The sequence below is a fragment of the Bos grunniens genome, chromosome 8 (genome assembly GCF_055505025.1).
Source record: "Bos grunniens cultivar Pamir isolate PY7600 chromosome 8, Bosgru_T2T1.0, whole genome shotgun sequence".
In the NCBI taxonomy this organism is placed as follows: domain Eukaryota; kingdom Metazoa; phylum Chordata; class Mammalia; order Artiodactyla; family Bovidae; genus Bos; species Bos grunniens.
Genome location: NC_141172.1, coordinates 76,107,809 through 76,132,107, shown reverse-complemented (window position 1 = coordinate 76,132,107; position 24,299 = coordinate 76,107,809). Strand labels below are relative to the sequence as shown.

Below are 24,299 nucleotides of genomic sequence, written 5' to 3'. Positions count from 1 at the left end.
AGCTGACTTCTGAATGTAAATGTGAGCAATGCTTATTCCATTTTTACCTGCTACTAATTTTGCTGCTGTACTAAAAAAGGTCTCTATGTTTTGCCTTCGCAATAAGATAAAGAACAGTATTTTCAGCAACAGCATCTGTCAGCAGCCGGCTGAGTAGGCTGTGTTGTGGTAAATGGCGTGTCTTTAGGAAGTGCCATCACATTGGGATCATGTGAAAGGTGTTGACTGGAATGAGCAGTGTGCAACCTGCTTGACCATACACAACAGGCACACTGCCTGTCCATCAATGATGGCCAGTCTTCTCCTTCATCATCTTTTGATTCTTGCTACTTCACTTCATAAAGTATTTCTTCAAGTTGAATAATGATGGTAATGATATAAAAACAGTTATATTACTATACTAAAATATAATTGCAATAGTCAACATTTTTTGTTTCCTATGTGTCAGAACTCCTAATTGGGCTGCATAATTATATAAATTTGAAAGCTATTTCCTTTTCCTTAATCATTGTTTTATCATTTCTAAAAAAAGTTTTCAGCCATTAAGCTTTGTGGATACATCCAGGAGGCTTCTCATGTATAGATGAAGTAAAAGAAATTTAATGAAACAATGTAGGTCGTCTTACTAATTTAACAGTTCTGCTTCTTTGGACATTGTTAGAATTTATCAAAAAAGGGCATGTAGGAAAGAAACTTTAAGCATCTATCATATAAAGAATATTAAGAAAATATGGATAACTATAATGCAATTTTCCTTGTACACTCTGTATGAGTGGATTTATAAGAAGACTAATCTACATGTTTATGAAATGATACTGCTTCATAACAGACCAAATGTACATACTGCTTGGTATAGATCAATGTAACCTAATATTCTTTGGTAAGATAGTAACATCTAATTCCTAAAACTTTTTTGATACAGATAGCACTTATGCATCCATAATTTTGTGTAGCCCTCACCCAGCCTTATGAGGTAGGAGTTACTTTTATTTTGTGGTTAAACTGAGCTCTGTCAATTTAAAAAAATTTTCATTTTATATTGGAGTATAGTTGATTTACAGTATTGTCTTAATTTCAGGTATACAACAAAGTGATTCAGTTATACACATACACATACTTTGTATCTATTCTTTTTTCAGTCTTTTCCCATATAAGTTGTTATAGAATATTAAGTAGAGTTCCTTTTGCTATAGAGTAGATCCTTGCTATTTATCTATTATATATAGTTTGTATCTGCTAATCCCAACTTCCTAATTTATCCCCCACCCCTGCATTGACCTTTCTCCTTTGGTAACCACAAGTCTGTTTTCAGTCTGTGAGTCTGTTTCTGTTTTGTAAATAAGTTCAATCGTATCATTTTTTATTCCACATATAAGTGATATCATATTTGTCTTTCTCTTTATGACTTTACTTCACCTGGTATGATAATCTCCAGGACCATCCATGTCCATCCAAATGGCATTGTTTCATTTTATGAGTAAAATTCCCTTGTATATGTGTACTACATCTTCTTTATCCATTCATCTGTCAATGGAAGTAACTTAAGAACTAAAATCTCATAAGTGGCAGAGCTTGGCTGTCCAACCTTTGGTCTACTTTCCACTCCATCCCACTACCTTAAAATGTGAGCACAGAGATGAGGGGCAAAGTAATATGAAACTCCAGCACATCTAATGCTAGTGGTCAGAAAAACTATGACAGGGAAGAAAGCATTTATTTCCATGCCCACCTCCTCCTTTCTACAAAAATAAGTGAATACTTTTGTTGTTGAGATCAAAGTACTGGAGCACTTAGGTGACTGAAACATCAGGAATCTAGCTTATTCTGTCACTGCATTTACCTAGCAGCATTTATAGACCAGAAGCCTTGTTGTCCTTCAGTCGCTAAGTTGTGTCCGACTCTTTGCAACCCCATGAACTGTAGCATACCAGGCTTCCCTGTCCTTTACTATCTTGCAGAGTTTGTTCAAACTCATGTCAATTGAGTCAGTGATGCCATTCAACTGTATCATCCTCTGTCACCCCCTTCTCCTCCTGCCCTCAATCTTTCCCTGCATCAGAGTCTTTTCCAGTGAGTTGGCTCATCGCATCAGGTGGGCAAAGTATTGGAGTTTCAGCATCAATCCTTCCAATGAATATTCAGGGTTGATTTCTTTTCCGATTGACTGGTTTGCTCTCCCTGCTGTCCAAGGGACTATCAAGACTATTTTCCGGCTCCACAGTTCAAAAGCATCAATTCTTCAGCACTCAGCCTTCTTTATGTCCAACTCTCACATCCATACATGACTACTTGAAAAAACCACAGCTTTGAGTATATGGACCTTTGTTGGCAAAGTGATGTCTCTCCTTTTTAATATGCTGTCTAGGTTTGTCATAGCTATTTTTCCAAGGAGCAAGTGTCTTTTAATTTTGTGGCTGCAGTCACTGTCCACAGTGATTTTTGGAGCCCAAGAAAATAAAATCTGTCACTGTTCCCACTTTTTCCCCCAACTGTTTGCCATGAAGTAACAGGAGTGGATGCCATGATCTTCATTTTTTGAATGTTGAGTTTTAAGCCAGCTTTTTCACTCTCCTTTTTCACCCTCATCAAGAAGCTCTTTAGCTCCTCTTCACTCTCTGCCATTAAAGTGGTATCATTTGCATATCTGAGTTTGTTGATATTTCTCCCAACAATCTTGATTCCAGCTTGTGTTTCTTCCAGCCCAGCATTTCCCATGATGTACTCTGCAAATAAGATAAATAAGCAGGGTGACAATATGCAGCCTTGACGTACTCCCTTCTCTATTGGTTTAATAGATTGAATCAATCTATTGTTCCATGTCTGATTCTAACTGTTGCTTCTTGTCCTGCATACAGGCTTCTCAGGAGACAGGGTAGTCTGGTATTCTCATCTCTTTCAGAATTTTACAGTTTGTTATGATCCACACAATCAAAGGTTTTAGTGTAGTTAATGAAGCAGATTTTTTTAGAATTCTGTTGCTTTTTCTATGATCCAGCGGATGTTGGCAATTTGATCTCTGATTCCTTTAGCTTTTCTAAATCCAGCTTGAACATCTGGAAGTTCTTGTTTCACATACTGATGAAGCCTAGCTTGAAGGATTTTGAGCATTACCTTGCTAGCATGTGAAATGTGTGCAACTGTATGGTAGTCTGACCATTCTTTGGCATTGCCTTTCTTTGGGATCGGAATGAAAACTGACCTTTTCCAGCCCTGTGGCCACTGCTGAGTTTTCCAAATTTGCTGACATACTGAGTGCTGAATTTTAACAGCAGTATCTTTTAGGATTTGAAATACCTTCACTAGCTTTGTTCATAGTAATGCTTCCTAAGGCCCACTTGACTGCACACTCCAGATTGTCTGGCTCGAGGTGAATGACCACACCATCACGGTTATCAGATCATTAAGCCTTTTTTGCATAGTGTATTCCTGCCATCTCTTCTTAATCTCTTCTGCTTTTGTTATGTCCTTTCCATTTCTGCCCTTTATTGTGCCCATCTTTGCATGAAATATAAGTACCTTGTTATCTCCAATTTTCTTGAGATCTCTAGTCTTTCCCATTCTATTGTTTTCCTCTATTTCTTTGCATAGTTCACTTAAGAAGGCTTTCTTATCTCTCCTTGCTATTTTCTGGAACTCTGCATTCAGTTGGGTATGTCTTTGCCTTTCACTTCTCTTCTTTTCTCAACTATTTTTAAGGCGTCCTCAGACAACCACTTTGCCTTCTTGCATTCTTTTTCTTGAAGATGGTTTTGGTCACCACCTCCTGTACAGTGTTACAAACTTCCATCCATAGTTCTTCAGGCACTCTGTCTACCAGATCTAATCCCTTGAATCTATTGGTCACCTCCACTGTATAATCGTAAGGGATTTAAGTCATGCCTGAATGATCTAGTGGTTTTCTCTACTTTCTTCAATTTGTGCCTGAATTTTGCAATAAGGAGCTCATGATCTGAGCCACAGTCAGCCACAGGTCTTGTTTTTGCCGACTGTATAGAGCTTCTCCATCTTTGGCTGCAAAGAATATAATCAATCTGATTTCAGTGTTGACCATTTAGTAATGTCTATGTGTAGATTCATCTCTTGTGTTGTTTGTTGGAAGAGGGTGTTTGCTATGACCAGTGCTTTCTCTTGGAAAACTCCGTTAGCCTTTGTTGTGCTTCATTTTGTACTCCAAGGCCAAACTGGCCTGTTACTCCAGGTATCTCTTGACTTTCTACTTTTGCATTCCAGTCCCCTATGATGAAAAGAACATCTTTTTTTGGTGTTAATCCTAGAAGGTCTTGTAGGTCTTCATAGAAATATTCAATTGCAGCTTCTTCGGCATTAGTGGTTGGGGCATAGACTGGGATTACTGTGTGTTGAATGGTTTGCTCTGGAAATGAACAAGATCATTCTGTCATCTTTGAGATTGCACTCAAGTACTACTGCATTTCAGACTCTCTTGTTGACTTTGATTTTTATAGACCTAAAAATACTCACAGGTACATTTTGTGTAGACTGCACAGATGTTTTTTAAAATTTGAATAATAAAGCTTTCAAACAGAGCTCAATATGGTCCATTTTCCCCCAATCACCACCACTCCCTACCATCCCATACCTGGCCCTTACTCATTCATGTTAAGCACCTGCCTACTCCATACAGGTTTGACTTTTGTGACCCTGGACTAATGACCATGATTATGTCTCCCCCAGAAACCAATACTTCATTTTGCCAGTGCTCTGTTTTTCATCCTTAGATCCTAGATTTCTCAGAATAAAAATAAATAAGGAAAGGGGAATAGAGAGTGATGGGGAGACAGACTGAAATTTTACATAATGTCACTGAGAAGGTGACATTTAACAACCTACAAAAAGAGGGAGAGTGTATGAACCTGCCTGAAGGAAGAGTACTCCAAGCAGAAGGAACAGCAAGAAAGAGCATATGTGAGGGACAGCCAGTCTTCTGTGGCTGGAGTCAAGTGAACAAGGGGAAGGGTCCTAGAATAACAAGTTCACCTCAGCAGTTAGGAGAGGAGAAGAGGGCTCACTGAGTAGGGCCCTAGACACCCCTGCAAGGACTTGGCTTATAATCTGAGGAAGATACTAAACCATGAGAGGACCCTGAGCAGTTGAGTGACATGATCGAATCCACACTGCTTTCAGAGGATGACTCCCGCTGCCAAGTTGACAGTGACCCTTACACAGGCAGGGGTTGAGGCAGGGGGATCAGATGAGATGCTACTGTCATAATCTAAATGAGAAAGATGGTGGCTTGGACCAGGTTGGTGGCAGTGGACATTGTACAAAGTGTGGTCCAATTCTGGGTATGTTTTGAAGGTGGAGACATAGAAGTTGCTAACAGGTCCATTGTGAAAGTAAACAGAAGAAGTCAAAATTTTTTGGTGTGAGCAACTGGTAGACCAGAGTTGCCATCAACAAAATAATCAAGTCTGGAAACTTGAGGTTTCCCTTTTCCTCTTGTTTTAGGAGAAAGATATGAAAACCAGAAGGCCTAGGGAGAACAGGTTACATATTAGGAAAAGGAGACTTAAGGAGGAAAAACCATTTATATGAGAAAATGCCTTAGGTAAGACATGGAAGATCCGTGTGACCATAGGATGGTGAAAATAGCCAAAGGGGAATAGGAGTGGTCTTCCTAAAGCAGTAATACCACTCATATACAGTATGTTTCACTGCTTTCCCAAGTAGGAGAGTAAAATGACCCTTCTTTTGGGGATATGGAATACCAAATATGTAAATAAGCAGTATTCCAGAAAGTCCTAACTCCTGTCTACACTGTGAACATTATCTCCCTTCAGGTTTCATAGAATATTATCTGGTGGTAGGAAAATTATGGCTTGTGTTTATTTTTTTTATTTTTATTGAAGTGAAGGTCACAACATAAAAACAACCATTTGAACATGAAAAATTCAGTACCATTTAGTACATTCACAGAGCTTTGCAACTTACATCTCTGTCTAGTTCCAAAACATTTTCATCACATCAAAAGGAAACCTGATACCCATTACGCAGACACTCCTCATTCATCCCTTCCCTCAGCCCCTGGCAACCATCAGTACAATCCCTGTCTCTATGGATTTACCTGTTCTGGATATTTCATATGGAGATAAATATGTTATGTGAGGTTCTGTGATATCTACTTTCACTCAGCATATTTTTGACATTCATCTATGTTGTCATACATCTACAACAATTGAATAATAGTCCATCATATGAATAAGCCACATTTTATCCATTCATCCATTTATGGACATTTGGATTGTTTCTGACTTTTAACTTGAATTAGTGCTGCTTTGAACATTTCTGTACAAGTATTTGGATACTTGTTTTCAATTCTTTGGAGTTATATATACCTGGGAATAGAATTGCTGGATTGTATGGTAATCATCTGACTTAAGGAACTGTCACACTGCTTTCTATGGCAGCTAAACCATTTTAAAATCCCATCAGCAATGTTCAAGTGTTCCAGTTCCTCCTTACCCTTAACCAACACTGGTTATCTTCAGATTTTAAAAAATAATAGCCATTCTAGTGGGTGTGAAGTGCTATCTTATTGTGGTAACGATTAATGACATTGAACATATTTTCATATGCTTGTTGGCCCTTTTTATTTTGCTTGCATGTTTTATGGTATCTTTCGTCTAAGATGCTCAGTACTGTCATATCAGAGCTATCAGGAAATAGCTCCTGATATTTCAAAGATAAAACCATTAATTCAGTCCTGCACATCATCTTCCCCCAGTTTTATTGAGATATAATTGACATACATCATTATATAAGCTTAGGGTATACAGCATATGAATTTGAGTAAACTCCAGGAGTTGGTAATGGACAGGGAGGCCTGGCATGCTGCAGTCCATGGGGTCACAAGGAGTTGGACACGACTGAGCGACTGAACTGACTGACTGATACAGCATAATGGCTTGACTTACAAATGTTGTGAAATGATTACTGCACTACCTTTAGTTAGCATCCATCATCTCATATAGATACAACAAAAATAAAAAATTTTTTCCTTGTGATAGGGATCTTAGGACCTACTCTAACAACTTTCATATATATCATATAGCAGTATTAACTATAGTTACCATGTTGTACATTATATTCCTAGTACTTACTTATAACCAGAAATTTGTATCTGTTAACTCTTCCTCTGCTTCTCCCTCATTACTCCCTGCCTCTGATAGTCACAAATCTGATTCCTTTTTCAATGAGTTTTTTTTTAATTAGATTCTTTATATACATGAGATCATATAGTGTTTGTTTTCCTCTACCTGAACTTATATCATTTAGCATAATGCATTCCAGATTCATCCATGTTGTCACAAATGGTAAGATTGTCTCATTTTTTTGGTGGCTGAATCATATTCTAGTGTTGAGTGTGTGTGTGTAACTGCTTTTTGTATACATATTCACAGATAAATGGACACTTAGGTGGTTTCCATGTCTTGACTATTGTAAATTATCCTGCTTCAAACACAGGGGTGCAGATGTCTTTTCAAGTCAATGTTTTTGTTTCTTTCTGATATATTCTCAGAAGTGGAATTGTTAGATTGTATGGTAGTTCAGTTTTTAACTTTTTGAGGAATCTCTGTATTATTTTCTATAGTGCCTGAACCAGTTTACAATCCCACCAACAGTGCACCAAGGTTTCCTTTTCTCTGCATCCGCACTAGCATGTTACTACTTGTCATTTTGATGATGGCCATTCTAAAAGGCATGACATAATATATCATTGTGGTTTTGATTTGCATTTCCCTAATTATTGATGATGCTGAACATAGTTTCATGTAACTGTTGGTCTTTCGTGTATCCCCTTTAGAAAAAAAAAAAGTCTTTTGAGACCTTTTGCCCATTTTCAAATCAAATTATTTGTTCTTTTACTATTGAGTTGTATGAGTTCTTCGTATATTTTGGATATTAACTCCTAAATCAGATATAGGTTGGAAATATTTTTCTTCCCATTCCATAGGTTGTTTTTCACATCGTTGTTTGCTTCTTGTTTCCAGGAGCTTTTTAGTTTGGTGTAGTCCCACTTGTTTTTGATTCGGTTGCTTGTGCTTTAGGTGTCATATATAGAAAATCATTGCCAAGACTTATGTCAGGGAGCTTTACCCTCCCCCCATCACCACCACGTTTTCTTCTGGAGTTTCACGGCTTCAGGTTTTACATTTAAGTTGTTAATCCAATGCAAGTTAATTTTTGTGAGTAGTGGAACCTCTGGGTGTAGTTCCATTCTTTCACATGTGAATAGCCAATTTTCCCAGCACCGTTATTGAAAAGTCTTTTCTTCACTGAGTATTCTTGCCTCCCATGTCAAATATTATTTGAGTAATATGCTTGGGTGTATTTCTGGGCTCAAGATTCTGTCCCACTGATTTGTCTGTCTTTATACCAGTACTATACCATTTTGATTATTGTAGTTTTATATATAGAACAGCTTGAAATCACAAAGTGTGTTGCTTCTGCTTTGTTCTCCTTTCTCAGGATTGCTTTGGTATATATTTAGAGTCTTCTGTGGTTCCATATAGGGGCTTCCTTGGTGGCTCAGATGGTTAAGAATCTGCCTGCAATGCAGGAAACCCAGGTTAAATCCCTAGGTCGGGAAGATCCCCTGGGGAAGAGAATGGCAATCCACTCCAGTATTCTTGCCTGGAGAATCCCATGAACAGAGGAGCCTGGCAGAGTGGTTTTTTCTACTTCCGTAAAAAAAAAAAGTTCATTGGAATTATGATAGGGACTGCAGTGAATCCAAAAATGGCTTTGATAGTATTGACATTTTGACAATATTAATTGTTTCAATCCATGAACAAGGGATACCTTTCTATTTACTTTGTCTTCTTCAGTTTCCTTAATTAGTGTCTTACAGTTTTCAGAATAGAGATCTTTCACCTTCTGGCTAAGTTTACTCCTAAATATTTTACTGTTTTTTATACTGTTTTAAACAGGATCATTTTTTCCAGGTAATTTGTTGTTAGTATGAAGATACACTACTAGTTTTTGCATGCTAAATTTGTATTGGGCAACTGCACTGAATGCATTGATTAGTTCTAATAGCCTTTGATGGAGTCTTTAGGATTTTCTGTGTATAAAAACATGTCACCTGCAAATAGAGATAATTTTACTTCTTCCTTTCCAATTTTGATGCCTTTTATTTATTTTTCTTGCCTGACAGCTCTAGTAAGGACTTCCAGTATTGTGCTGAATAGGAATGGTAAGAATGGGCACCCTTGCCTTGTTCATGATCTTAGAGGAAAAGCTTTCAATCTTTCACCATTAAGTATGTTAGCCATGGGCTTATCATATATGTCCTTCTTTATGTTGAGGTACATTCTTTCTATACCTAATCTGTTGAGTTTATATCATATAAAGAGATGTTGAATTTTGTCAAATGCTTTTTCTCCATCTATTGAGATGATCATATGATTTTTATTTCATTTTGTTAATTTGACATATCACATTGATTTGCATATGTTGAACCATCCTTGCTATGCCAAGTATAAATCCCATTTGATCACAGCACATGATTCCTTTCATGTGTTACTGGATTCGGTTTCCTAGTATAAAGAGTTTTTGCATCAATATTCATGAGGGATATTGGTCTATAGTTTTCTGATAGTGTCCCTTTTGGCTTTGGTATCAGGGTAATAAGGGCCTCATAAAATAAGACTGGGAGTGTTCCCTTCTCTTTGATTTTTTTGAAAGAGTTAGAAAGGGTTGGTGTTAATTCTTCCTTAAGATTTGCAGGTGAAGTGATCTGGTCCTTGGTTTTTCTTTATGGGGAGATTTTTGATTACCAGTTCAATCTCCTTACTAGTAACTAGTCTATTCAGACTTTCTATTTCTTGTTTCAGTCTTGGTAGTTTGCATGTTTCTGAGAATTTTTCCATTTTTCTAGGCTGTCCAGTTTGTTGGCATATATCAATATTTCTTCACAGTAGCCTTTTATGATTCTTTTTATTCATGTGGTATCAGCTGCCGTGTTTCTTTTTTTCATTTATAATTTTGTTAATTTGAGTCCTCTATCTTTTTTTCCTTGGTTATCCAGCTAAAGTTTTGTCAATTCTGTTTATTTTTTCAAAGAACTAATTCTTAATTTGGTTAATCTTTCCTATTTTCCTGTGCTCTGTTTTATTTCTGCTCTAATCATTAGTTTTTACTTTCTGCTGTTAATATTGTGCTCAGTTTGACCACCTTTTTCTAGTTCCTTAACCCACAGTGTTAGGTTTTTTAAAATCAGTATTACTTCTTCTTTTCTAATTTGGATTCCTTTCATTTTTCCTCTTCTGATTGCCATGGCTAGGAATTCCAAAACTATGTTGAATAAAAGTGGCTAGAGTAGACATCCTTGTATTTTTTTAAAAGATATTTTTCTTAATTTTAATTTTTTAACACCAAAGCACATGTATTGGAGTATAACTGATTAACAATGTTGTGACAGTTTCAGGAGAATAGCGAAGGAACACAGCCATACAAAAACATGTATCCATTCTTCCCCAAACCCCACCCCATACAGGCTGGCACATAATCCTTATCTTGTTCTTGATCTTAGGGGAAATGATTACTTTTCATTGTTGAGTGTGATGTTGGCTATAGGTTTGTCATATATGATCTTTATTATGTTGAGTTATGTTCCCTCTGTTAGCCTTTGCCCTGATTCATTTTGTACTCCAAGGCCAAATTTGCCTGTTATTCCAGGTATCTCTGGACTTCCTACTTTTGCATTCCAGTCCCTATAATGAAAAGGACATCTTTTCCCCCACTGGTCATAGTAAACACCCTCTTCCAACAACACAAGAGAAGACTCTACACATGGACATCACCAGATGATCAATACTGAAATCAGACTGATTATATTCTTTGCAGCCAAAGGTGGAGAAGCTCTATAGAGTCAGCAGAAACAAGACTGTGGCTGACTGTGGCTCAGATCACGAACTCTGTATTGCCAAATTCAGACTTAAATTGAAGAAAGTAGGGAAAACCACTAGACTGTTCAGGTATGACTTAAATCCCTTACAATTATTATACAGTGGAAGTGACAAACAGATTCAAGGGGTTAGATCTGATAGAGTGCCTGAAGAACTATGGACAGAGGTTCGTGATATTGTACAGGAGGCAGGGATCAAGACCATCCCCAAGAAAAAGAAGTGTAAAAAGGCAAAATGGTTGTCTGAGGAAGCCTTACAAATAGCTGAGAAAAGAAGAGAAGTGAAAGGCAAAGGAGAAAAGGAAAGATATACCCATTTCAATGCAGAGTTCCAAAGAATAGTAAGGAGAGATAAGAAAGCCTTCCTCAGTGATCAGTGCAAAGAAATAGAGGAAAACAATAAAATGGAAAAGACTAGAGATCTCTTCAAGAAAATTAGAGATACCAAGGGAATATTTCATGCAAAGATTGGCACAATAAAGGACAGAAATGGTATGGGCCTAACAGAAGCAGAAGATATTAAGAAGAGGTAGCAACAATTCACAGAAGAACTATACAAAAAAGATCTTCATGACCCAGATAACCATGATGGTGTGATCACTCACCTAGATCCAGACATCCTGGAATGTGAAGTCAAGTGGGCCTTAGAAAGCATCACTATGAAAAAAGCTAGTGGAGGTGATGGAATTCCAGTTGAGCTCTTTCAAATCCTACAAGATGATGCTGTGAAAGTGCTGCACTCAATATGCCAGTATTTTTTGAAAACTCAACAGTAGCCACAGGACTGGAGAAGGTCAGTTTTCATTCCAATCCCAAAGATAGGCAATGCCAAAGAATTCTCAAACTACTGCACAATTGCACTGATCTCACACACTAGCAAAGTAATGCTCAAAATTCTCCAAGCCAGGCTTCAACAGTACGTGAACCATGAACTTCCGGATGTTCAAGATGGATTTAGAAAAGGCAGAGGAACCAGAGATCAAATTGCCAACATCTTTTGGATCACTGAAAAAGCAAGAGAGTTCCAGAAAAACATGTACTTCTGCTTTATTAACTATACCAAAGCCTTTGACTGTGTGGATCACAATAAAGTGTGGAAAATTCTTCAAGAGATGGGAATACCAGACAACCTGACCTGCCTCCTGAGAAATCTGTATGCACGTCAAGAAGCAACAGTTAGAACTGGACATGGAACAACAAACTGGTTCCAAATCCGGAAAGGAGTATGTCAAAGCTGTATTATTGTCACCCTGCTTATTTAACTTGTATGCAGAGTACATCATGCAAAATGCTGGGCTGGATGAAGCACAAGCTGGAATCAAGATTGCCTGGAGAATTATCAATAACCTCAGATATGCAGATGATACCACACTTATGGCAGAAAGCAAAGAAGAACTAAAGAGCCTCTTGATGAAAGTGAAAGAGGAGAGTGAAAAAGTTGGCTTAAAGCTCAACATTCAGAAAACTAAGATCATGGCATCTGGTCCCATGACTTCATGGCAAATAGATGCGGAAACAATGGAAACAGTGAGAGACTTTATTTTGGGGGCTCCAAAATCACTGCAGATGGTGGCTGCAGCCATGAAATTAAAAGACTGCTTGCTCCTTGAAAGAAAAGTTATGACCAACCTAAACAGCATATTAAAAGGCAGAGACACAACTTTACCAACAAAGCTCTGTCTAGTCAAAGCTATGGTTTTTCCTGTAGTCATGTATGGATGTGAGGGTTAAACTATTAAGAAAGCTGAGCACTGAATAATTGATGGTTTTGAACTGTGTATTGGAGAAGACTCTTGAAAGTCCCTTGGACTGCAAAGAGATCCAACCAATCCATCCTAAAGGAAATCAGTCCTGAATATTCATTGGAAGGACTGATGCTGAAGCTGAAACTCCAATACTTTGGCCACCTGATGCAAAGAGCTGACTCACTGGAAAAAACCCTGATGCTGGGAAGGACTGAAGGCGAGAGGAGAAGGGGACAACAGAGGATGAGATGGTTGGATGGCATCACTGACTCTATGGACATGAGTTTGAGCATGCTCTGGTAGTTGGTGATGGACAAGGAAGCCTGGTGTGCTGCAGTCCATGGGGTTGCAAAGAGTTGGACACAACTGAGTGAGTGACCTGATGTTCCCTCTATGCCTACTTTCTGGAGAGTTTTTTTTTTTAATCATAAATTGGTGTTGAATTTTATTAAAAGTTTTTTCTGCATCTATTGAGAAGATCATATGGTTTTTATTCTTCAGTTTGTTGACATATTTATATCACACTAATTGACTTGTAGATACTGAAAAATTTTTGTATCCCTGGGATAAATCTCACTTGACCATGTGTATGATTCTTTTAATGTATTGACAGATTCAGATTGGTGGCATTTTGTCAAAGACTTTTGTGTCCATGTTCATCAATGATATTGACCTTTGCAATTTTCTTTGCATGTTCTCTTTGATTTTGGTGTGAGGGTATAGTGGCCTTAGAGATAGTGGCCTTCCTCTGAAATGTTTTTGGAATGTTTCAGAAAGACAGGTGTTAACTCTTAAGTGTTCAACAGAATTCACCTGTGAAACCATCTGGTTCTGGACTTTTGTTGGGAGTTTTAAAATCACAGTTTCAATTTTAGTACTTATAATTGGTCTGTTTATATTTTCTATTTCTTCTTAATTCAGTCTTGGGAAGATTGTAACCTTCTAAGATCTTATCCATTCTTCCAAGTTGTCTGTTATATTGGCATATAGTTGCTTGTAGTAGTCTTGCTTGTAGTAGTCTCATGATCCTTTGTATTTCTGTAGTGTCCTTTTTCATTTCTAATTTTATTGATTTGAGCCCTCTCCCTGTCTCTTGATGAATCTGGCTAAAGATTTATCAATTTAAAAAAAAACAGCTTTTAGTTTCATTGATCTTTTCTATTATTTTCTTTGTCTCTATTTTTGCTGTGATATTTATCATTTCTTCCCTTCTGCTAATTTGTAGTTTTGTTTGTTCTTTCCCTAGTTGCTTTGGGTATAAGATTAGGTTGCTTGTTGACATGTTTCTTGTTTCCTGAAGTAAGATTGTTATTATAAACTTCTCTCTTATAACTAATGTTGTTGCTCCCCATGGATCATTGTGCTTTTGTTTTCATTTGTCTCTAGGTATTTATTTATTTCTCTTTGATTTCTTCAGTGATCCACTGCTTCTTTAAGAGCATATTGTTTAGCCTCCACATGTTTATATGTTTCACAGGTTTTTACTTGTAGGTGATTTCTAGTTTCCTTGCATTTTGCTTAGAAAAGATGCTTGATATGATTTGAGTTTTTTAAAGTTTACCAAAGCTCACCTTGTGGCCCAGTGTGTGGTCAATCCTGGATAATGTTCCACGTGCACTTGAGAAGAATGTGATTTCTGCTACTTTTGAATGGAGTGCTCTATAAACACCAATTAAGATAATTTGCTCTAATGTGTCATTTAAGGCCTGTGTTTCCTTATTGATTTTCTGGATGATTTGTCCGTTGATGAAAATGGGGTGTAAAAAGTCAACCACCTGTAAAAGAATGAAACTAGAACACTTTCTAACACCATACACAAAAGTAAACTCAAAATGGATTAAAGATCTAAATATAAGAAAACATAGGCAGAACACTCTTTGACATAAATTCCAGCAAGATCCTCTATGATCCACCTCCCAGAGTAATGGAAATAAAAGCAAAAAATAAACAAATGGGACCTAATTAAACTTAAAAGCTTTTGCACAACGAAGGAAACTATAAGCCAGGTGAAAAGACAGCCTTCAGAATGGGAGAAAATAATGGCAAACAAAGCAACTGACAAAGAATTAATCTCAAAAATATACAAGCAACTCCAGCAACTCAATTCCAGAAAAATAAACAACCCAATCAAAAAATAGGCCAAAATTTGGCAAAACTAATACAATTATGTAAAGTTTAAAAAAAAAAAAAAAAAGAATGAGATTTGGGAACCACAAAAAAAAAATAAAATGAAAAAAAAAAAAAAGAACTAAACAGACATTTCTCCAAAGAAGACATACAGATGTCTAACAAACACATGAAAAGATGCTCAACATCACTCATTATCAGAGAAATGCAAATCAAAACCACAATGAGGTACCATCTCACGCCGATCAGAATGGCTGCTATCTAAAAGTCTACAAACAATAAATGCTGGAGAGGGTGTGGAGAAAAGGGAACCCTCTTACACTGTTGGTGGGAATGCAAACTAGTACAGCCACTATGGAGAACAGTGTAGAGATTCCTTTAAAAACTGGAAATATAACTGCCATACGACCCAACAATCCCACTGCTGGGCATACACACTGAGGAAACCAGAAGGGAAAGAGACACATGTACCCCAATGTTCGTTGCAGCACTGTTTACAATAGCTAGGACATGGAAGCAACCTAGATGTCCATCAGCAGACTAAGGGATAAGAAAGCTGTGGTACATATACACAATGGAATATTACTCAGCTATTAAAAATGTATTTGAATCAGTTCTAATGAGGTGGATGAAACTGGAGCCTATTATACAGAGTGAAGTAAGTCAGAAAGAAAAACACCAATAGCGTATACTGATGCATATATATATGGAATTTAGAAAGATAGTAACAATGACCCTATATGCAAGACAGCAAAAGAGACACAGATATAAACAACAGACTTCTGAACTCTGTGGGAGAAGGCGAGGGTGGTATGATTTGAGAGAATAGCACTGAAACATGTATATTACCATATGTGAAATAGATCACCAGTCCAAGTTCAATGCATGAAACAGGGCACTCAAAGCTGGGGCACTGGGACAACCCTGAGGGATGGATGGGGAGGGAGGTGGGAGCGGGGTTCAGGATGAGGGGCACATGTACACCCATGGCTGATTAATGTCAATGTATGGCAAAAACCACTACAATATTGTAAAGTAATTAGCCTCCAATTAAAATAATTTTTTTAAAGTCCCTCACTCTTACTGTGTTACTGTCAATTTCTCCTTTTATAGTTGTCAGTATTTGCCTTATATATTCAGGTGCTCCTATGCTGGGTGCGTATATATTTACAATTGTTGTATATTCTTCTTAGATTCATCCCTTGATCACTATGTAGTACCCTTCTTTGTCTCTTGTAACAATCTTTACAGTCTATTTTTTCTGAGTATTGCTACTCCAGCTTTCTTTTGATTTCCATTTGCATGGGATACACCTTTTTCTATCCCTTCAGTCTGTGTGTGTCCCCAGATCTCAAGTGCATCTCTTATAGACAACATAAATATGGGTCTTATTTTTGTGCCTCTTCAGTCAGTCTGTGTCTTTTTAGGGCTTTTAATCTATTTACATTTAAGGTAGTTAGCAATATATATATTCTTATTGCCATTTTCTTAATTGTTTTGGATTTGTTTTGTTTAGGTCTTTTTTCTTGCCGTCCACTCCTGTTCTCTTGTGATTTGATTTCTAACTTTAGTGTTGTGTTTGGGTTCCTTTTTCTTTTTTGTGTAACTATCATGGGATTTTTGGTATGTGATTACCATGAGGTTTTGATACAGCATTCTCTATGTAAACAATATTAAGTTGTTGGTCTTAATTTTATATTAATTTCTATATCCTGTATCTGTACTCTCTTCTCATAATTGCCAGTTTTGATATCACATTTTTGTGCAGATAATTTCTTGCCTGCACTCATGAACATGAGTTTCACTGGTGAGCTTTTCCATTAGTAATTTTCTTGTTTCTCATAGTGGCCTTTCCTTTTCACTTAGAGAAGTTCCTTTAGCATTTGCTGCACAACTGGTCTAGTGGTGTTGAATTCTTTTTGCTTTTGCTAGCTTTCGATTTCTCTGCTGAATCTGAAAGAGAGCCTTGCTGGGTAGAGTATTCTTGGTTGTAGGTTCTTCCCTTTCTTCATTGTAAATATATTATGCCACTCTTGCAACCTACAGAGCTTCTGCAAAGAAATCATCTGATAACCTTATGGGAATTAACTGTGTATGTTAATCTGTTACTTTTCCCTTGTTGTTTCAATATATTTTTCTTTAATTTTTGTCAGTTTGATTACTGTGTATCTTAGCATGTCCTTCCTTGCATTTATCCTACCTGGGACTCTCTGTGCTTCCTGGACTTGGGTGACTATTTCCTTTCCATTGTTAGGGAAGTTTTCAGCTCTTATCTATTCCGATATTTAGTGTTGTCCCAGAAGTCTCTCAGACTGTCTTCATTTCTTCTTTTCTTTATCCTTTGTCCTGCCACAGTGATTTCCTCCATCCTGTCTTTCAGCTCACTTACCTGTTCTTCTGACTCAGTTGTTCTATTGATTCCTTCTAGTGTATTTTTCATTTCAGTTATTGTATTGTTCATCTCTTTGTTTTTTAGTTCTTCTAGGTCTTTGTTAAACATTTCTTTCATCTCCTTGATCTGTACCTCCATTCTTTTCTGTGATCTTAGATCATCTTTGCTATCATTACTCTGAATTCTTTTTCAGGTGGATTGCCTATTTCCACCTCATTTAGTTGTTTTTCTGGGGTTTTGTCTTGTTCCTTCAACTGGGACATATTCTTCTGAAGTCTCATTTTGTCTAACTTTATGTGATTGAAATTTCCATTATGCAGGCTGCAGAACTGTAGCTCTTGCTTCTGCTTTCTGCACTCTGGTGGATAAGGCTAAGAGGTTTCTGCAGGCTTCCTTTCCACTATTGGGCGGAGCTGTGTCTTGTCTCTCTGGTGGGCAGGGCCATGCTCAGGAACACTTTTAGCAGCCTGTCTGCTGATTTGTGGGGCTGTGTTCCCATCCTGTTTGTTTTTTGGCCTGAGGCATCCTAGCACTGGATCCTCCAAGCTGTTGAATGGGGCAGGGTCTTGGGGTGGAAATGGTGGCCTCAACAGACTGGTTCCAAATAGGAAAGGGAGTACGTCAAGGCTATATATTGTCACCCTGCTTATTTAACTTATATGCAGAGTCCATCATGAGAAACGCTGGGCTGGAAGAAGCACAAGCTGGAATCAAGATTGCTGGGAGAAATATCAGTAACCTCAGATATGCAGATGATACCACCCTTATGGCAGAAAGTGAAGAGGAAGCCTCTTGATAAAAGTGAAAGAGGAGACTGAAAAAGTTGGCTTAAAGCTCAACATTCAGAAAACTAAGATCATGGCATCTGGTCCAGTCACTTCATGGCAAATAGATGGGGAAACAGTGGAAACTGTCAGGCTTTATTTTGGGGGGCTCCAAAATCACTGCAGATGGTGATTGCAGCCATGAAATTAAAAGACTCTTACTCCTTGAAAGAAAAGTTATGACCAACCTAGATAGTATATTGAAAAGCAGAGATAATACTTTGCCAACAAAGGTCCATCTAGTCAGGGCTATGGTTTTTCCAGTGGTCATGTATGGATGTGAGAGTTGGACTGTGAAGAAAGCTGAGCGCCAAAGAATTGATGCTTTTGAACTGTGGTGTTGGAGAAGACTCTTGAGAGTCCCTTGGACTGCAAGGAGATCCAACCAGTCCATCCTAAAGGAGATCAGTCCTGGGTGTTCATTGGAAGGACTGATGCTGAAGCTAAAACTCCTATACTTTGGCCACCTGATGCGAAGAGCTGACTCATTGGAAAAGACTCTGATGCTGGGAGGGATTGGGGGCAGGAGGAGAAGGGGATGACAGAGGATGAGATGGATGGATGGCATCACCAACTCGATGGACATGAGTTTGAGTGAACAGTGGGTGTTGGTGATGGACAGGGAGTCCTGGCGTGCTGTGATTCATGGGGTCGCAAAGAGTCAGACACGACTGAGCAACTGAACTGAACTGAACTGAGGAGGGCTCACAACCAACGAGTACTCCCCAGACGTGCCACTGTCTTTGTCCCCACAGTGAGCCACAGGCACTCCCCACCTCTGCAGGAGACCCTGTAATACTAGTAGTTGAGTCTGGCCCAGTCTCTTATGAGGTCTCTGCTATTTTCCCTGGGTCCTGGTGTACATGGGACTTTTGTAAGCCCTCCAAGAATGAAGTTTTTGTTTGCCCCAGTCCTTTGGGGTCCCCATTGGCCTTCAAATCCAAATTCTCTAAAGGAATTCTCCTGCTGCTGCCAGAACCCCAGGCTGGAAAACTTGACATGAGGCTCAGGACTTTGACTCCTGTGGGAGTATTTCTGTAGTGAAATTATTTTCCAGTTTGTGGGCCACCCATGTGGCAGGTATGGAATTCGATTACACTGTGACTGTACTCCTCCTAGTGTCTCATTGCCTCTTTGTCTTTGGATGTAGGGTATATTTTTTAGTATGCTCAACATTTTTTGTGTTTTGTCCATGGTTGTTCAGAAGTTAGTTGTGATTTGGGTGTTTTTGTTAAGAAGAGGTGAGCTCCGTCCTTCTATTCTTCCATCTTGTTGGTCAGTTTCTTGTTAGGTTTTGATTTATGTAATTGGGTGCACCAGTGGTGGGCACATAAATAAATATGATAAATATACAACTATTATATCTTCTTAATGTATTGACTACTTTATCATTACCTTCTTGGTCTATCCCTACCATTTTTAGGTTACAGTCTACTTTGTCTGATATAAGTATTGCTACTCCTGCTTTTTTTTGGTTGCCATTTCCTTGAAATATCTTTTTCCATCTCTTTTCTCTCAGTCTATGTGTCTTTATGGCTAAAGTGAGTCTCTTGTAAGCAGTATATCATTGGGTCTTATTTTTTATTTCGCCATTGTATGTCTTTTGGTTGGATAATGCAATCCACTTATGTTTAAAGTAGTTATTGTGAAAAAGGGAGACTTACTATTGCCATTTTGTTAACTTATTGCCTGGCTGTTTTGTAAATTCATTGTTCCTTATTTCTTACCCTGCAATCTTTTTCTTATTTTGATGTTTTGTGCTATCAGTATGCTTTGACTTCTTTATCATGTTCCCTTTGTAATTACTGCAGGTTTTCCCCTGTGTAGTTACTGTGAAGCTTACATAAAAATATCTTAAAATTGTAACACTCTAGTGTAAGCTAAAAACAACTTCAATATAGTTCCCAAGCTTCACACTTTTACTTCTCCTCTTCCTCACATTTTAGCTTACTGACATTACAGTTTGCTTATTTTTATATAACTAATAAAAGATTATTATAGTTACAGTTATTTTTACATTTGTTTTTTAACTTGTAAACTAGATTTGTAAGTGAATTATGCACCAGTATTACCATATTACACAATCTAACTTGGACTATGTTTCTACCATTACCAGTGAGTTTTACACTGCCATCTTATTTTTTATGATGGTAATTAGCGTCCTGTTACTTCCACTCAACAGCCTCTCTTTAGCATTTCTTGTAAAGCATATCTAATGGTGATGAATTCCCTCAATTTTTGTTTGGGAAAGCTTCTGAAGAACAGCTTCACCAGTAGTATTTTTGGTTCACAGTTTCTTTCTTTCAATATTTTGAATATGTCAACCCATTCTCTTCTGGCCTGAAAAGTTTGTGTTGAAAAATCTGCATCTTTGGGAGCTCCCTTGTATTACCGTTTTTCTCTTGTTGGTTTTAAAGTTCTTTTTCTTTGACTCTTGACAATTTAATTGTAATATGTGTCAGTGTAGTACTTTTCAGTTCAACCTTTTTAGGATCCCTTTGGTCTCTTGTATCTTGAGGTCTCCTTCTCTTCCCATGTTTGGGAAGTCTTCAACCATTCGTGCTTTAAATATATTTTCTGTCCTTTTCCTCTGCCCTTTCTGGAATTCCTGTAATATGAATACTGTTTCTTTTCATTGTGTCCCATAAGTCCTATAGGCTGGCTTCACTTTCATTCTTTTTTCTAGTTGCTTCTGATAGGATAATTTCAAATGGCCTATCTTCTGGGTCACTGATTCTTCTTTTGAAAATCTCTATTAATTTCAATTCAGTTATTTTTCAGCTGTAGGATTTGTGTTTTTTTTTTTAATGTTTTCTATTTCTTTGTTGAACTTCTCATTTTGTTTATTCATTGCTTTCCCAATTTTGTTTAAGTGTTGTGTATTCTTGTAATTCACAAAACTTCTTTTCTTTAAGAGCATTATTCTGAATTCTTTGTTCACAGATCTCCATTTCTTTAAGGCTATTAGTGCCTTTTTAGTTTCCTTTAGTGTTGTCATATTTACCTGATTTTTCATGATCCTTGATTCCTTACATTGGTATATGTGCGTCTGATAAGTGACCTCTTCTAGACTTTGCAGATTCACTTTGGATTCATTAGTCAGCTTAGTTTGGGTTTCTGGTATCTTCTGGCAACATCCTTAGGCAAATGAGACCTACTATTAGCGTCTATTATGGGGCTGCTGCTGCTGCTAAGTCGCTTCAGTTGCGTCCGACTCTGTGCGACCCCATAGATGGCAGCCAACTAGGCTCTGCCGTCCCTGGGATTCTCCAGGCCAGAACACTGGAGCTAGGCAACTGTTAAAGCTCTGAGGGTGTCTATGGCAGGGGGCGGGGTGGGGGCGGTGTTGCCACTGGCTGATAACAGCTGGATAGAATTGCTGGCTTGGTTGCATGCTCACCTGAGGCTGTACTATTGGTTCTGTTGCTGTCTGGATTCTCTGGTCAGGACTAGGGACTAAATTCAGTAGTAAATGGGGTATGGATTACCTCCCCTACCCTGGTAGGGCAGCAGAATGGGACCCAGTGCCTGTATGACTCATTGTTTGGGGAATTGCAAGCAGGGCTGCTGGATGGGCTACACAGGTTTTTGTGCTCTGGTAAGGCTCCCTCGTCAGGTGGACTAAAGGCTATATTCAGCAATGAATGGGGCTATGAATTAGTTTCCCTGACTAAGCTAATTTAGGCATAGTGGTAAAAGCAGCTCCAAGGCCACTAAGGCTGTCTGTCATCATCAATCAAGTTGACCCAGGCCCTAAGTTCTACAGCCAAACTGGGCCACTTGCTTTGCTCTAAAAGTAATGAGCTTTGCCTACCTATTTCTCAGCTCCATTGTTGCTGGGTGATGCAGCTTCCAGGTATTCTTACCAGCCCTTCCTGTCAGATGGAGCTAATAACTCAGCTCCTCCCTGGGCTGGACTGGGAGGGCCCATTTTAGGTAACTTCCAAATTTCCCCAGACTTTCTCGTTGGAAGGGGCTGGGATCTAGACTCCACAGTGGGTGGATCTATGACTCATTTCTTCTCCCTGGATGTGAATAGACCAGACTCCAGGGCTCTCCTAACTCTCCTCTGAGGACTGAAATCAGGCAGTCCTGCACCCTACTGAGTTCCCTGGTCAGGTGCACCATCAACTTGGTTCTGCAGGTGAGCAAAGCCACTGGTTGGGACTAGTACTTGTCTCTGCAGGTATGGATTTGGTCAGCCAAGATCTGAGTACTGACTGTTGGAAGTCCCTCCCCGCCCCCTTCTCCCTCATAGATTCCTAGTGGTTGAGCCCTACTGAGTCCCCAGTGATACTATGGGATGAAATCCACAATAAGGGCTCCTATAAAGGGACCCACAATGCAGGGGAAGTAGCTGGATGTAACCCCAAGCTCTCTTTTCCCACCAAGGCGATCTCTCAGTTTAATGTGCCAGCTTCGGGAACAGACAATGTGGTCAACATAACTGTTCCTCTTACCCTTCGAATGCAGGGTATCTTGGTCTCTGGTGCAGGAGGGTACTTCAGCCTCACTTCCATGTTTTAAGATTTTCTCTGTTGGTGTCTCATTCATGAGTGGCTGTTAGTTGCTGTTCTTGTGAGCTGGAGTGAAGTTAGGAACAACCCATGTTGGCATCTTGGTAACATCATTTCCTGCACATCTTGAAGAGAGGGAAATCCTGAAATGTACCCATTAAAAGCAGGCTTGCATATGTCCATGATCAATAGCTCAGTTGTTAACCCCATGGAACCTGCCTGCCAGGCTCCTCTGTCCATGGAATTTTCCAGGCAAAAATACTGGAGTGTGTTGCCATTTCCTCCTCCAGGGAATCTTCCAAATCCAGGACTGAACCCGCACCTCATGTTATCTCCTGCATTGGCAAGCAGATTCTTTACCACTGCGCCACCTGGGAAGCCCCAAAGCAGGCTTACCTAGTGGACTTGGCTCCCAACTTGGTATTATACTGTAGATCCATCTTGGGAACATTTCTTTGATTCTTCCTTCCCCACTAAGAACCCAATACTCAAAATCAGGAGAGCTGGCCTTAGGCCTGATAGTAGGTAACTGGATTTCCCATCTATAAAATGAAGGGTTGAGACATACCTCTCCCCCAATAAATTTTAAGAAATAATATTCATTCCTTTAGACCAAGTAATTTTCCTTTCAGACGTCCATCAAATGAACTGAAACAAAAGGGGAGAAATGTAAACAAGAGGCTGTATATGTAACGATACCTCACGGAATTTTTTTTTTTCCACAACTGCAAAGCAGTCTAAATGTTTTGTCGTTCACTCACTCAGTTGTGTCCCACTCTTTGCGACCCCATGGACTGTAGCACGCCAGGCTTCCCTGTCCTTCACCATCTCCTGGAGCTTGCTCAAATTCATGCCCATTGAGTTGGTAATGCCATCCAACCGTCTCATCCTCTATCGTCCCCTTTTCCTCCTGCCTTCAATTTTTCCCAGCATCAGGGTCTTTTCCAATGAGCCAGCTCTTTGCATCAGGTAGCCAGAGCTTCAGCTTCAGCATCAGTCCTTCAAACGAATATTCAGGATTGATTTCCTTTAGGATGGACTGGTTTGAGCTCCTTGCACACCAAGGGACTCGCAAGAGTCTTCTCCAACACCACAGTTCAAAAGCATCAATTCTTCAGCACTTTCTTTATGGTCCAGCTCTCACACCCATACATGACTACTGGATAAAGCATAGCTTTGGCTTGATGGACATTTGTTGACAAAGTAACATCTCTGCTTTTTAATATGCTGTCTAGGTTTGTCATAGCTTTTCTTCCAAGAACAAGCATCTTTTAATTTCATGGCTGCAGTCACCATCTGCAGTGATTTGGGAGCCCCCAAAAATAAAGTCAGCCACTGTTTCCCCCTCTATTTGCCATGAAGTGATGGGACTGGATGCCATGCTCTTTGTTTTCTGAATGTTGAGTTTTAAACCAGCTTTTTCACTCTCCTCTTTCACCTTCATCAAGAGGCTCTTTAGTTTCTCACTTTCTGCATAAGGGTGGTATCATCTGCATATCTGAGGTTATTGATATTTCTGGCAATCTTGATTGTAACTATTATTATTGGGCAACTATTAATGGTTCATATTAACTATTAATAGTTAACTATTAATATTAACTTAATCATATTAGGCAACTATTATTGTATTAACTAAACAGAATATTTGGCAACCATTATAAATGCCAGTAGGAGTTTATGTCAACATAGAAAATGTCTAAAGGAGTAAGATGTAAATTTGTTCATACAAATATGATTGCAATTACATGAAATGAGAAACCACAAAAT

The 24,299-nt window shown here is 38.6% G+C and overlaps 1 protein-coding gene and 1 long non-coding RNA gene across 31 annotated transcripts in view; one reads left to right on the top strand and one right to left on the bottom strand.

Moving 5' to 3' along the window:
• Positions 1-24,299, bottom strand: part of LOC147367489 (uncharacterized) — a 110,000-nt gene that overhangs the window by 34,398 nt on the left and 51,303 nt on the right. The window contains exon 3 of one of the 5 annotated variants that reach the window (XR_015170122.1): positions 1,696-4,372. The exons of the other annotated variants lie outside the window; for them this stretch is intronic. This is a non-coding gene — a long non-coding RNA (uncharacterized LOC147367489). Of the gene's footprint in view, positions 1-1,695; positions 4,373-24,299 lie in introns of those variants that run through there. 5 annotated transcript variants of the gene reach the window in all.
• The window catches only part of FRMD3 (FERM domain containing 3), a 379,694-nt gene that overhangs the window by 349,591 nt on the left and 5,804 nt on the right, over positions 1-24,299 (top strand). The gene's annotated exons all lie outside the window — the stretch shown is intronic.